This window comes from Rhincodon typus, chromosome 37 (assembly GCF_021869965.1).
Source record: "Rhincodon typus isolate 14 chromosome 37, sRhiTyp1.1, whole genome shotgun sequence".
Classification (NCBI taxonomy): Eukaryota; Metazoa; Chordata; class Chondrichthyes; order Orectolobiformes; family Rhincodontidae; genus Rhincodon; species Rhincodon typus.
Window position 1 is genome coordinate 15,673,446 of NC_063368.1, and position 14,092 is coordinate 15,687,537.

General features: G+C 41.9%; 1 protein-coding gene across 1 annotated transcript in view; it reads right to left on the reverse strand.

Annotated features, from left to right (window-relative positions):
* tnnt1 (troponin T type 1 (skeletal, slow)) overlaps positions 1-9,986 on the reverse strand; it is a 60,229-nt gene extending 50,243 nt beyond the window's left edge. The window contains exon 1 of the mRNA XM_048617656.1: positions 9,935-9,986. The gene's annotated coding sequence lies outside the window, so the exon portion shown is untranslated. The remainder of the gene's footprint in view (positions 1-9,934) is intronic.
* Between the last annotated feature and the right edge of the window lie 4,106 nt (positions 9,987-14,092).

Sequence of the window (14,092 nt, forward strand, 5' to 3'; positions counted from 1 at the left end):
CAGGAACACCAATGCTGGACACAAGACTCTACTAAGTGAGAGAGACAATTTACTTCAGGGGTCGAAGTTTGATGTAGGAACCATGGGTATGGCCCTGCTTGGGGTAAGAGGCATGGTCGACATGAGGTCAGGTTCAGTGACATATAAAGTTCGGGTAGATGCGACGGCCCTGAACAAGCAGGTGGACTGTACAAAATCTGCAAACTTGCAGACGGTGCAGGAGCAAAACATAGCCGGCTCCTCGACTGCCTTTCCAACAGTTCCGGAACCGTGAGTTCTTCCTCTCCATCAAGCATTGAAGATACCTCGGAATCTGAGATAGACATGGTGGATGTCACCGCCTAGATGGCTTTGCCACCTGAAGCATAGAATGAATTTCTTCCAAGAGGCTCCAGTTGCAAGAGGGAAGCTACCGTGCGTTACACGGTACCCATATCAGAGGCAGAGTTGGAGGAACCTGACCTGGGGTTGAAACGTCCCTGGAGGAGCTCCAAAAAAAAACAGCCTATATATTTGGACTCAGAGGGGGAGGGATGTAGTGATTGCAATGAGGTCGGCCAGGTGGACCTCATAGAATATGAGTTCCCTGATTGGGGCTGTTAAACTGGTCCAATCAGGGAGCCCTGGCTGACAGATAAAAATAGGAGTGTCAGACATCCTGTTCACTCTGAGAGCTGGCTCTGAGAGAACTGGATTCGTGTCAAGAACTTTCCACATGTAAATAAAGGGTGAAGTGGTGATGGGATACTAGCCTCTGTGGTGTTATTTCATTTGCTAGTCCAAGTTTAGGATTCTCTTAAAGTTAACACGTAGGCTCAGCTAGTAGTTAGGAAGGTATATGCAATGTTAGCATTCATTTCAAGAGGGCTAGAATACAACGGCAGAGATGTACTACTGAGGTTGTATAAGGCTCTGGTCAGACCACATTTGGAATATTGTGCGCCATTTTGGGCCCTGTATCTAAGGAAGGTTGTGCTGGTGTCCAGAGGAGGTTTACAAGAATAATCCCAGGGTTGAAGGGCTTGTCATAAGAGCAGCAGTTGAGGAAACAATGGAATTTAGAAAGATGAGGGAGGATATGATCAAATCTTACAGAATTCTGAGAGGCCTGGATAGAGTGGACATAGAGAAGATGTTTATGCTAGTAGGAGAAACTAGGACCTGAAGGTACAGCCTCAGAGTGAAGTGACAGCCCTTTAGAACTGAGATGAGGAGGAATTTCTTCAGCCAGAGGGTGGTGAATCTGTGGAACTCATTGCCACAGAAGGCTATGGAGGCCAAGTCATTGAGTGTATTTAAGACAGAGATAGATATGTTCTTGATTAGAAAGGGAATCAAGGGTTACAGGGAGAAGGCAGGATAACGGGGTTGAAAAACATATTAGCCATGTTCGAACGATGGACCAGACGTGATGGGCCAAATGGCCTACTTCTGCTCCTATGTCGTATTGTTCACAATTACAGTCCAGGGTCTGTCCATACAGCATTCAATAATGGAAAGAATACACAGCCCAGCAGTCAACTCTTGACTTACCCATAACACCGGTGAGGAGAGACGTATGTGTAAAGAAGAATAGGGAAGCAAGGATGAGACGCATGGGAACTTTTAGTACAGGAATAAAAGCCATTGTAGGAAACCTGTTGTCACATAGAGGTGAATAGGAGTGTCACAACAGGAAGGCAAATGCAGAAGTGAGAGGATGGAAGACAATTTTTCATAGACCTCGTCAAAGGGCTTAGAAACATTAAGGAATACAGAATGAAAAAAATACCAATCACTCAGTATGTTGTATACTTAATCTGTGTCGACACATATCTTTGCAACATCAGGAATGAGTGAATAATGCATACTGCAGAAAGTTATCAAAGACAGAACATTAAAATAATGTAATGTAAATGATATTTTGTGCTTATTCTATTCACAGAGACCCAAAATAATAACTACAGATTTTGGTTTTTTGCCACGTCAGGTGCTGACATCAGATACCACGCAGAAAGGCTTATAAAGATTTCGACAGAATTTAGAGTGGCGATAGTCTAAAGCAGCACTCAGGAATCTTGTTAATATTTCGAGTCCAGTGACCCTTCTTCAGAACTGTTCTGAAGAAGGGTCATTGGTCTCGAAATGTTAACTCACTTTTATCTCTCCACAGATGCTGCCAGACCTGCTGGGTTTCTCCAATAATTTCTGTTTTTGTTTCAGATATCCTGCATATGCAGTTCTTTATTTTATACTCAGGAGTCTTGCTTTGAATTTGATGTGAACAGACTGGTACCAGACCTCTCTGCCAACATTATCCCTGTCCAATTGCACAATATTGTGAAATGTGACCAAATCTGAACACTGCCAGCTGATATAGGGGAAACCAGCTTGACTGAGCCGATACATCCTCTTCACCACTAGCCTCTGGATAGTGGTACGCACATTCAACAGGTAATACTTGTCCTGTCTGTCACAGCAGATCACTGCTCAGTAGCATGCTCCGGAAAATCTACTCTTTACCTAATGCTTAGAAACAACTGGTAAATTATGTTCTTTGGCTTAATCATCTTCAATAGCTAATCTTGGCTCTTCTGTTCTTAAAGGAGGCCATCAAAGGCCTTCACTCAAGATAAGTAGTCTGAGGAAAACAGAAAAGTCGACAATGCAGGTTTGAAGAATGTTGTTTCACTAATGATTTGGACTACAAGCCCATTTGAGATATAAATCTGCAGCAAAGAATCATAGAGCTGTACAGCATGAAAATAGATCTTTTGGTCCAACTCATCCATGTTGACCAGATGTCCAAAATTAATCTAGTCCCATTTATCAGCATTTGGCCCATATCCCTTTATACCCTTCCTATTCATATACCCATCCAGAAACCTTGTTGTAATTGTATCAGCGTCCACCACTTCCTCAGGCAGCTCATTCTGTATGTGCACCACCATCGATGTGAAAAAGTTGCCCTTTTGGTCCCTTTTAAATCTTTCCACTCTCATTTTAAACCTATGCCCTCTAGTTTTGGATTCCTGTACTCTGGGGAAAAGACCTTAGCTATTCACCCTATCCATGCCTGTCATGATTTTATAAACATCTATAAGGTCACCGCTCAGTCTCTGACTCTCCAGGAAAAATAGCCCCAGCCTATTCAGCCATTACAGTTAAATATGGGATAATCTATGGAGTCTTAGAAATTGTCATAGGACCTTAACAATGTAGCTCTGCGAGCTGATGCTAGTAGAGAGAAAGGAGAAGTTAGATTTCCAAACAAGCACTTGTCAGATAGACAGGCAAACATTTGGAGAGGAGCAGAAAGGACAAAGATGACAAATTTCATTTGATCCTTATTGAAAGCAGTGCCCACAGGCTGGGCTGTTATTAAAACTTCAAGAGGGGCTACTTCCACTCAGCTGGAAGTATCAATCCTCCACAGCTTCTGCACTTGTCACCTAAGAAGTTACTCCATTGGTTTATTTGACCTGAAAAATAAAATTCTTGTATTTTATTCAAGTCAGCCTGTTTGATTTTTACAAAACAATGCAAAACACACTTACCATACCACTCATACTCTGGGACATATTTCTTGATAGGTCTGGACGAGCCAATGCTCAGATCAACTCTTCCTCTTTGCCACCTGTTTGAGACTATTAATCCATTGTACACAATTTTTTGTCATAATAGCCTTCTTTGCCTTGTGAGATATCATAGCATATTCATGCACTGGCCATCGATGATCAGCAACATCCCAGAGTCATCACCTTACTTATCAGGTTTCACTGGTTTACCTGGCCTTGTTGAGTCCTTATCCTTATTTATATGTCATTCCACAGCTTAGTTCAGTGATCTCCTCCAGCCAGATATTTCAGAAGGCATTAACCCAATCTGCTGTTCATTTCCTACCTCTTCTACTCTGACATCCATAGCCAAACATTTAGTCTCAATAGCCCTAACATGCTCATTTAAACCCTCCTGAAAACATTTCCCTGTGCCTCCTTACCCTTCTTTTGAAAGACTCTGAAAACCTTCAGTTGAGTTTTTAGTTCTCCTTCATTTTCCCAAGTCTTGTTTAATATTCTGTTTTCCTATCCCTAAAGTGTTTCAAAATGCTCTCCTGGGGATAGGAAAACACATTGAATTTGAACTAAGGAATGTTTCTATAAGACCATACAATGTAGGAGCAGAGTAGGCTATTCAGCCCATTCAATGAGATCATGGCTGATCTCACAATCCTCAACTCCATTTTCCTGCCTTTCCCTCATAAGCCTTGCTTCCCTTACTGATTAAAATCTGTCTATCTCAGCCTTGAGTATACTTTACAACCCAAACTCGCTAGCCCTCTGTGGTTAAGAATTTCACCGATTCACCACCCTCTGAGAGAAAAAAATTCCTCCTCATCTCTGTGTGGGTGCCTTATTCTCTTATTATGCCCTCTGGTCCTAGACTCTCCCACAAGGAGAAATGACCTTTCTATATCTACCCTGTCAAGTTCCCTACGTATCTTGTCTAACACAGTGTGGAGCTGGAGGAACACAGCAAGTCAGGCAGCTCAGAGGAGTAGGATGCTGCCTGGCCTGATGTGTTCCTCCAGCTCCACACTGTGTTAGAATCTGACTCCAGCATCTATAGCTCTTGCTATCCCTAAGAAACTTGTGTGTTTCAATAAGATCATCTCTCATTTTTTCTAAACTCCAATGAGTACGAGGCCAACTTACTCAACCTCTTGCATATGACAGTCACTCCATACCCAGTATCAGCCTACTGAACCTTCTCTGGACTGTTTCCAATGCCGGTATATCTGTTCTTAGGTAAGTGACCCAAAGCTGTTCACAGTACTCCAGCTTGGTATAGCCAATGCTTTGTATAGTTTTAGGTTGCCTTTGATGAAATGGAATTATTCCAGTAGAATAAATGACTTAGCTTTTGTAAGAATTCATGGGTTCGGTAGCTTATTCTGCGTCCTTTACATGTACCAGGATTTGCCGCATGCACTGGGGTCTTTGTGTTTGTCAGGATGATAGATTTCAAAAATTCCTCACAATTTCCAATTGGTAACTTGAGGTTAGCATTGCTGCCCAAAGTTTCAGGCAGTTATAAAGCAATACCATATTTCATTCCTGGAATCCTTGCAACTATTTTGGGGATGAGACAGAATCTGAATGCCTTTGTCTTTTGACCTTCTATACTATTCTAATGATGTACCTTGGCTGATGCAGAGATGACCAAAGGTGATCTGCATGGCTCTGTAGAATCCTAATGCATATCAGATGGAAAAAATGTACTTCAATCTCTGTGATCCAAACACATGCACTGTCTGATGTGCAATGAAATAAGGACATCACATTCACAACTGCAATCTTTGTACAACTGCAGTTCCCCTCCAAACCACACGCCACTCTGACTTGGAAATATATCACCATTCCTTCAGGGTCGCTGGGTCAAAATCCTAGAATTCTCTTTCTAACTACATTATGGGTCTACCTACAATACATGGACTGCAGCGGTTCAAGAAGGCAGCTCAACACCACCTTCTCAAGGGCAACGAGGGATGGGCAACAAATGCTGGCCCAGCCAGAGACACCTGCATTCCAAGAATGAATAAAGAAAAGACAGTCTAGGACATTTTGGTGGCACACTGGAGAACAGGGAACATCATTCTGTGTCCTATTGACCCTTGACCATTACTGGTGAGATGCATTTCTGAGCTTGTGTGACTACAATCCAAAGTTTCAAGTTGATCCTTTGGAATGATGTGCTACTGATTAAGTCCTTAAACCTTTCAAATGCATTTCAAATTGACCTCCCAAAAATCTTCAAACACTATATCAACTAGCTTTATCTGTTGAAAACACTGTGGGACAAGATTCGAAACAGAACAGTGCACTACACTTGTTATTGCTACAACTACAGTAACATAGCTAGGGTATTCATTTACATGGCATCTGGTAGCACCTACACAAAGTGCTTTATGGTCAATTAAGTACCTTTGAAGTGCATTATAGGACATATTGCAGCCAAGATGTACACAGCAAGTTCCTAGAAAAAGTGATGTGGTAATTAGCAACTGGTAGCACTGTCACCTTTGACTCAGAAGATTCTGAGCTGGAGGCTCTCCTTTTAGGTTGTTTGGCATTTCTCTATCTGTGAGCGATGTTGAAAAAGCAGCACTGGTGAGGTCAGACAATGTCATCAGTGCATTCTTTCAAAGGATTGAACAGGCTGAAAAAGAAAGGACTGCTCTCTGGTGTCCTGCACAATATTTATTTGTCAACAAACAGAACTAAAAACACAACCTGGTCATCATTAGAGATAACAAGGTGTAGAGCTGATGAACACAGCAGGCCAAGCAGCATCAGAGGAGCAGGAAAGCTGACGTTTCGGGCCAGACCCTTCTTCAGAAGGTCATTATTACATTATTGATTGTGCGAACTTGCTGTGTGCAAACTGGCTGCCATGATTCCTACATTAAAACAATGTCTACAATTCTAAAGTCCTTTTATCGATGTAAGGTATTTTGGCACATCTTGAGCTCATGAAAAATGCTAAGTAAATGCAAGCCTTTCTTTATTAAGTCTATATTTGGAGACATCAGGTAACAGCCCAAGATGTATACTTGTTCCAACTTATTTTGAAGCATTCAGCTGGGTTTAACACCATGCTGTGTCAGAACGACGCAAGAATAGGTGCACACTAAACCTGCAAGGAACTGCATCTGAAAACAAAAGTAACTCCTTCCATTCCTCCATGCACACACTTAGACTGAGCCAGGGCAAGATTGACATCAAATTGTGACCACATACAGCACCAGTTGCTGTTTTAGAATCATTGCCAGATTCTGCAGCAGATGGAACATAATGTGGGAAAATGCAATATTCCCCACTTTGGCAGGAAGAACAGGAATTCAAAATATTATTTAAAAGGACAGAAACTGTAGAATGCTGCAACATATACAAAGGGATCGGGGTAACCTTGTACATAAATGATTCCAGTCTTTGCCATTCCTCACCTTACGGAGAATGAGCTCAGAGTTGGGTAGGTGACAGGCTGGGCATCTGCTGTATTTTACGTGCCCCTCATTCCCTAAATATGGAAGAGGTGCATAATATCCAGCCAATTATTTTACTTGGTGACATTGACAACTCAGTAACCTGTGCAACAACAACAGGCACAGACAGAAGTTTATAAAATTCTGCATTCATAGGAGGAAAGGAATGGAAGGAGGTCTCTCAGCCCCTGGAGACTGTTCCCTAATTCAAATAGGTCATCTCTAACTTCATTTTATTTACTCACTGCTGCTCTGTGACCTGTAATATCATCGGCCAATGAAAATCCATCAATGTCAGTTTTGAATTTTCAATTGACACTTTAGCCACAAATTCCCACTAACCTATGCATGGAGTATTGTTTCCTTATCAGCCTGGGTCTCATTTTAAGATCACGCCCTCTTGTTCCCTATCGGATGAAATAGTTCCTCTCTCTCTCCATCTCACAATATCCTTTAGTCATCTTGAACACCTTAATTAGATCACCTCTTAGTCTTCTAGACTCAAAGGAATACAACCCTGGTCTGTGCAGCTGTGCAACATTTATGTGCCTGGAATAATAAACTGTCGGGGATTAGTCGATACGGATAATGAATCCACAATATTTGAGGAGCAAATTACTGCAGATGCTGGAGTCTGTATTGAAAACAACAAATTCTGGAGATCACAGCGGGTCCTGATCACAGCATCCTTGGAGATAGAGCAAGCTATCGTTTCGAGCTTAGATGACTCTTCTTCAGAGCTGACATGAAGTGTTGGTGGGGGGCAGCATTTATGCAATAGTTGGGGGGGGGGGTGGGGTTGGAGTGCTGAGGGGAGAAAGAATGTTTGTTGTTCAGATTAAGTGATCAGAATGTGAGAATGACAGAACAGTGGTGTGTCTAAATGTCAGCCTTGAAAAAACAGACAGTCCCTTCGGGGGTGGGGGGAGGGGAGAGAAGACACTAAAACAGAGAATGTAACAGGTAAAGCTAAAAGGAAGGGAAGGAATGGGAATTGGTTCACAATTTGAAGGTGTTGAACTCAATATTAAGTCCAGAAGGCTGTCAAGTGCCTAGTCTGAAGATGAGATGTTGTTTCTCCGATTTACGCTGTGATTCATTGGAGCACTATAGCATGCCAAAGACAGACACAGAACTTCAATTGACAAAGCAGCAGCGCTCCCAAAGCTTGTGATTTCAAATAAACCTGTTGGACTATAACCTGGCGTCGTGTGACTTGTTAAAATATTTTTCAGACCAGAAACAAAATTCAAACTTCCTAATAATTTTAAGCATGCACGTCTATCATGGAAGCAGTTTATTCACACCAGTGAAAATAAGGTAGAAATAGAATGGAAATTTTACATTTTCTGAAGCAAAAAACAGATTTCCCATATGGTTTCAACTCTAAGTTTAACAACAGTCACAGAAGCAGATAATTCATGATATGTAAATTCCCTGCTTTCGAAGTTCTACATTGCCGCTCCCTTCCTCCCTAGCCCGCTGAGAGAACCCTGCAATTCCTTCAACTTTGGCCACTTTCACATCGCCCACTTCCTCTGGCTCATGCTTGCCAGCCTTACCTTTGGTGATCACAGTACGAAGCTCTGGAATCCCCTCCCTACATACCCAGACCCTCCACCTGCTTCTCTTCCTCCAAGGTATTTTCTGAAAGCTGATGTCTTTGATCAATGTTTGGCCAGTTTGTCCTATCAGCTCCTTCTTTGGATTGATGCCATCTTTGTCTGATTACATTCCTGTAAATCACCTTGGGACCCTGAGGGGCTATATCAATGCAACTTGTTGCAGCTGTTGTTGGCTTTGTCACCACCTACAGTCACACTTTTGCAGTCGTGTTCCTTTCACACGTATGGCAACGTGTGTTTCCAGTTCCCTTGTCACGGTTATCATCTCAGATAATCTCGACAACACATTGTGGAAGACGGGGAATGGTATCAAATATTAGCATACTTTGGAATAAGTCGCCAACCTGAACATGACTTTCAAAACTAATGACTACAGTCCCAAATGGGCAAACACAGATACATAAAGTAGGATGCATGCTAGATTGTAAACTGATACAAAAATTGAGCCTAGTAATTGCTTTATTTTCAAGTGGATTATGAATATTATTTCTGGTGCTGTCCCTTCCTGTATTGCAAGCATCTTTTCTTCTTCACTAACCCGCTCTCCTGTTCCCATTAGCTTCTGCTAGGAGAGCTCTGATGCCTCACCTGAGTTGCCGTTCTTCATGAATGAACTCAGACAGCAAGTGTCAGTTGAATATAGAGCCATCACAGTGCAGCCCTATCGTCACTCAACATTGGCGTACCCCTAGCTTCTGAAGGGGAAGAAACCTGTCGCAATCAGAAATGTGTGACCTTTCTTGTTTTTTTTCTCTAACTAAGTGGGTGCTGAACTTTTTTGCAGCTTCAGAACTGGTTCCCAGGGTTGAAACCAAGCAACTCAGCATGAGCTGGTCAACGCTATACTGAGAACAGCTGAGCTATACATTGTCCTTACAAAGCGATCAGAATCGCTGACGACAAACTACAGTGATCGCAATCAGCAAAGAATGGAGACCTTCTGATGATCAACCCTGTGCAGTGAAACTCTATCACCATGGTCAATTTTTACTCACTGCACTTTAAAATAAAAGGAGTTCCACATGATTAAATTAATTTGAGGCCTTTCAAATCATCAAACACAATCCACAATCAAGATAATCCCTGGAATGGACAGCCTTGCTATCAATGAGAAATATTTCAGTACCTAATCATTGGATCCAGAATCCAACACCACTGGGTTCTACTCCTTGGTTCCCAAATGGAAGCCACAAGAAAGGAAGGAAAATTGGAAAGAAGTACCTTTTTCCTGTAACTATAGGAGCCAGGTTGAGCTAGCTCTATTAAACAAACGGCTTTGCCTTACCTGAAAAAGGCTGTTGGAGAAAGGAATAAAGGGAGAGAGAGAGGTGGATGTGAATGCCTCCTGTGTCTGTTAAAGAGTGAAGACAGGGCAGGAACTACAGGACAGACTAGCCTGGGAAATCTGACACTCTTGTCTTTATTTGGCTGGTCTCTGTGCAGAGGAGAACAAAGAGGAAATTTGGTATGTTCCTTTAAATAGACTTACATGTTAAAGAAGAATAAATGATACTGGATGGAGACGGAGACTGAATACAAGGAGAAAGTCTTGATAATATACAGGATCAGCAGAAGGCAAATAAAAAATCCGTCGAATGTGGAATTTTTTATTGGTTTTGGAATAGGGCTTTCAGTTCTGGTCTCCCTGCTACAGAAAAGATGTTGTGAAACTTGAAAGGGTTCAGAAAAGATTCACAATGATGTTGCCATGTTTGGAGGGTTTGAGGTATAGGGAGAGGCTGAATAGGCTGAGGTTATTTTCCCTGGAGCATCGGAGGATGAGGGGTGTCCTTATAGAAGTTTATAAAATCATGAGGGGCATGGATAGTGTGAATAGTCAAAGTCTTTTCCCCAGGGTTGGGGAGTCCAAAACTCGATGACATAGGTTTAAGGTGAGCGGGAAATATTTAGAATGGACCTGAGGGGCAATATTTTCATGCAGAGGGTGGTGCGTGTATGGAACGAGCTGCCAGAGGAAGTGGTGGAGGTTGGTACAATTACAACATTTAAAAGGAACCAGGATGGGTACATGAGAGATATGGGCCAAATGCTTCCAAATGGGACTAGATTTGTTTAGGATATCTGGTCAGCATGGATGGGTTGGACCAAAGGGTCTGTTTCCGTGCTGTACATCTCTATGACTCTATTGCTTCAAAATATCATACTTGTGGATGGCTTCACAAGATGCTTGAACAAAGTGAGGGTTCAGCCCTGTCTGAAAGAGGGTGGGGCATTGTATGGGAGGTGTGGAAGGAGTTCTATAGATATTCTGTTTCCATTAGTTGGTATGTTAATAACTAGGGGTCACAATTTCAAGTTTGTCAGCATGAGGGCTCCGAGTGAGATGAGGAGAATCTTCTTTACTCAAAGAGTTCTCAGTATTTGGAATGTGCTGCCTGGGAGAGTGGTGGAGGTGGTTTCCATAGAAGATTTCAAAAGAGAGCTGGAAATATATTTGAAAGAGATGATGTTACAGGGCTACAGAGATAGGGCTGGAGAGTGGGATTAGCTGGGTGGATCTTTTGGTAGCTGGTACAGACACAATGGGCCAAATGTATTCTTCTGTACCGTAAAATCCTATGATTCTGTAGGTATTTTCTGTACAATGAGATAAGGACTGATGGGATCTGCACAAAGTAGGGCACAAGGTGGGTGTCCAGAGACAAAAACAGAAATTGCTGGAAAAGCTCAGCAGGTCTGGCAACATCTGGAGAGAAATCAGAGTTAACTTTTTGGGTCAAGTGACCCTTCCTCAGAAGGTGGGTATCCGTACAAACAAGAGGAAGAGGGATAGTAAATGAAAATAGAGAGAGACAGGTAGTATTTGTACTGGGAGACAAAGAGGGGAGCAGCTGAAAAGGGTAGAGGGGGTGAATCTTCATTTATATTTGAGGGAAGAGAGAGGACTGTGCATCTCTACGAGCCAGTGCCCGGTGTGTACGGCAGGCTAGGTGCAAACGTGGTCTGGGTTGGAAGACCTTTGTTCTGAACTTTATTTCTGCAATGCTGGACATTTTATTTCTCTATTCTTCTAAGATCTTGTAACTGAAGAAACAGTACCTAGGTGTCTTTGTACCTAAAACGATGCTGTAAGAAGTGACTTATAAACTTTTTTACTGAACTCAATTGAATACACATAATAATGAAGCTAATTCTAATTCTAATTCTGATGCCGTTCCTTTAGAGAAGGAAATCTGCTGTCCTTACCTGGTCTGGTCTATGTGTGACTCTGGATACCCTCTGGGCAATTAGGGATGGACTATAAATATTCACCTGGCCTGCAACGTTCACATCCTATGAATGAATAAATAAAAAGCTGCAATTATATTGAATGATGGAACAGACTCAAGGGCTGAATGGCCTACTGCAGCTCCTATTTTCTATGTTTACCTCTTCCCACACCACTCCCCTGTGTAAGGCAGTGCTTTGTGCATACATCTAACATAGATTTTTACAAAATAATATTTTATTCATAAAACTTGTAAACTTGCATACAATTCAAATTTGACTTGCAATGCAGATCAGTTTTTCTCAAAGCAGGATGTGACTCATTGCACTCATTGCATTCACAATTGCAGATTATATTTACAAAATATATTTCATGTCAAAGGTTTGCTTGTGCATACTGCCCAAGGGGATGTTTACATGTTTTTCAGCCCCTTGGTATATTATAGTAGGTGGGCCTTACAGAGTGGCCTTTCCCCACTGAGTGACTGGCCCAAGCTTTGACCCAACCCTGCTAAGTATGTAGCCCTGGGCTTTGGAATGTGCCTGTCTGCAACAATCAGGTGCTGACAGATCTTTGTGCTGGAAGACCAGTGAGTGAAAGGATATCTTTCCATGAATTGATGGACTTCCAGCATCTGTTGATGCTTGTCTCTGTGAGTCCTTAGGTACTGCCAACACAGCACAGAGCAGAGCAGACTTTTTAAATCAACCTCTTAACCTGTTATGACACATACAGGTGGGATTTGAACCTGTGACTCCTGGCTCAAAGGTAGGGGCACTATCACTTTGCCACAAGAGCCCTTTTAAGCACAGTGTACTATGGACTGTTGATTGTATAACCATCATGGCTCACTATCTGCAGCAGAGGACCCTAACTGGGTCATTACTTGGGCAATTGTAGAAAGAAACTTCCCCTTTAAGGGGTGTTTATCTTACAACTTGATTTAATTGGATTTAATTTAAATTTGTTCATCAAAAGGATATAAAGAATCAGTGCTAACACTATGTTATTAAAGTGATTGATATCCTTGCTTATTAAATAGGAAAATTGTGTCTCACAAACCTGATAGGGTTTTTTAATGAAGTAACCAAAAAGATTGATGAGGGCAGAGTTAAATTATTTAAATGGACTTTAGTAAAGCCTTTGACAAGGCTTCGCACGGTAGACTAATTAGTCAAGTTAGATCACATGGGATTCAGGGTGAGCCTGCCAATTGGATATAAAATTGGCTTTATGGTAGTAACCAGAGGGTGATGGTGGTGGAGGGTTGCTTTTCAGACTGGATGCCTGTGACCAGCAGTGTCTACAGAGATTGGTGCTGGGTCCACTTTTGTTTGTCATTTATGTAAATGATTTGGATGGGAATATAGGAGGCATGGTTAGCAAATTTGCAGATGACACCAAAATCGGTGATACAGTGGACAGTGAAGAAGGTTGTCTAAGATTACAAAGAGATCTTGATCAATTGGGTCAATGGACTGTGGAATGTCAGATGGAGTTTAATTTGGATAAATGTGAGATATTGTATTTTGGTAATGCAAACAAGGACAGGACTTATACAATTAATGGTAGGGTCCTGGGTAATGTTGTAGAACAGAGTGACCTAGGGGCTCAGGTACAGAATTCTTTGAAATTTGTGTCACAGGTAGACAGTGCGGTTCTTTTTCACACAGGGTGGCTTGTGTGTGAAATGAACTGCCAGAGGAAGTGGTGGGTGCAGGTACAGTTACAACATTTAAAAGACAGTTGGATAAGTTCATGAATAGGAAAGGTTTGGAGGGATGTCGGCCAAGCGCAGGCAGGTTTGGGAACGTGGTTGGTGTGGACTGGTTGGACTGAAGGGTTGATTTCCATGCTGTGTGACTCTATCTCTCTATAAGTAAGAGACCAGGCACTTAGTTTCCTGAACAGGGAGAATTTGCTGCAACACATCAATTTCTACCCTCATCCAAATTTTAACTTAAATTTGTGAGGTTTCCTTTTAAGGTTTTGATTTTTTATATCTTGCAGGTGTGTTAAACATATATGTATTAATCAATTAAAACCTTCTAACCTTCAAACATCTTATGTTTGTTTAATAGATCCCAATCAGTGGTGTGACTCTTTGATCTTTTACTTATAAATTCCGTGTCTGATATTACCTCTCTCAATAACACCTGAAAAAGGACCGAGGCTGCCAAAGCTTGTATTTTCAAATAAACCTGTTGGACCATA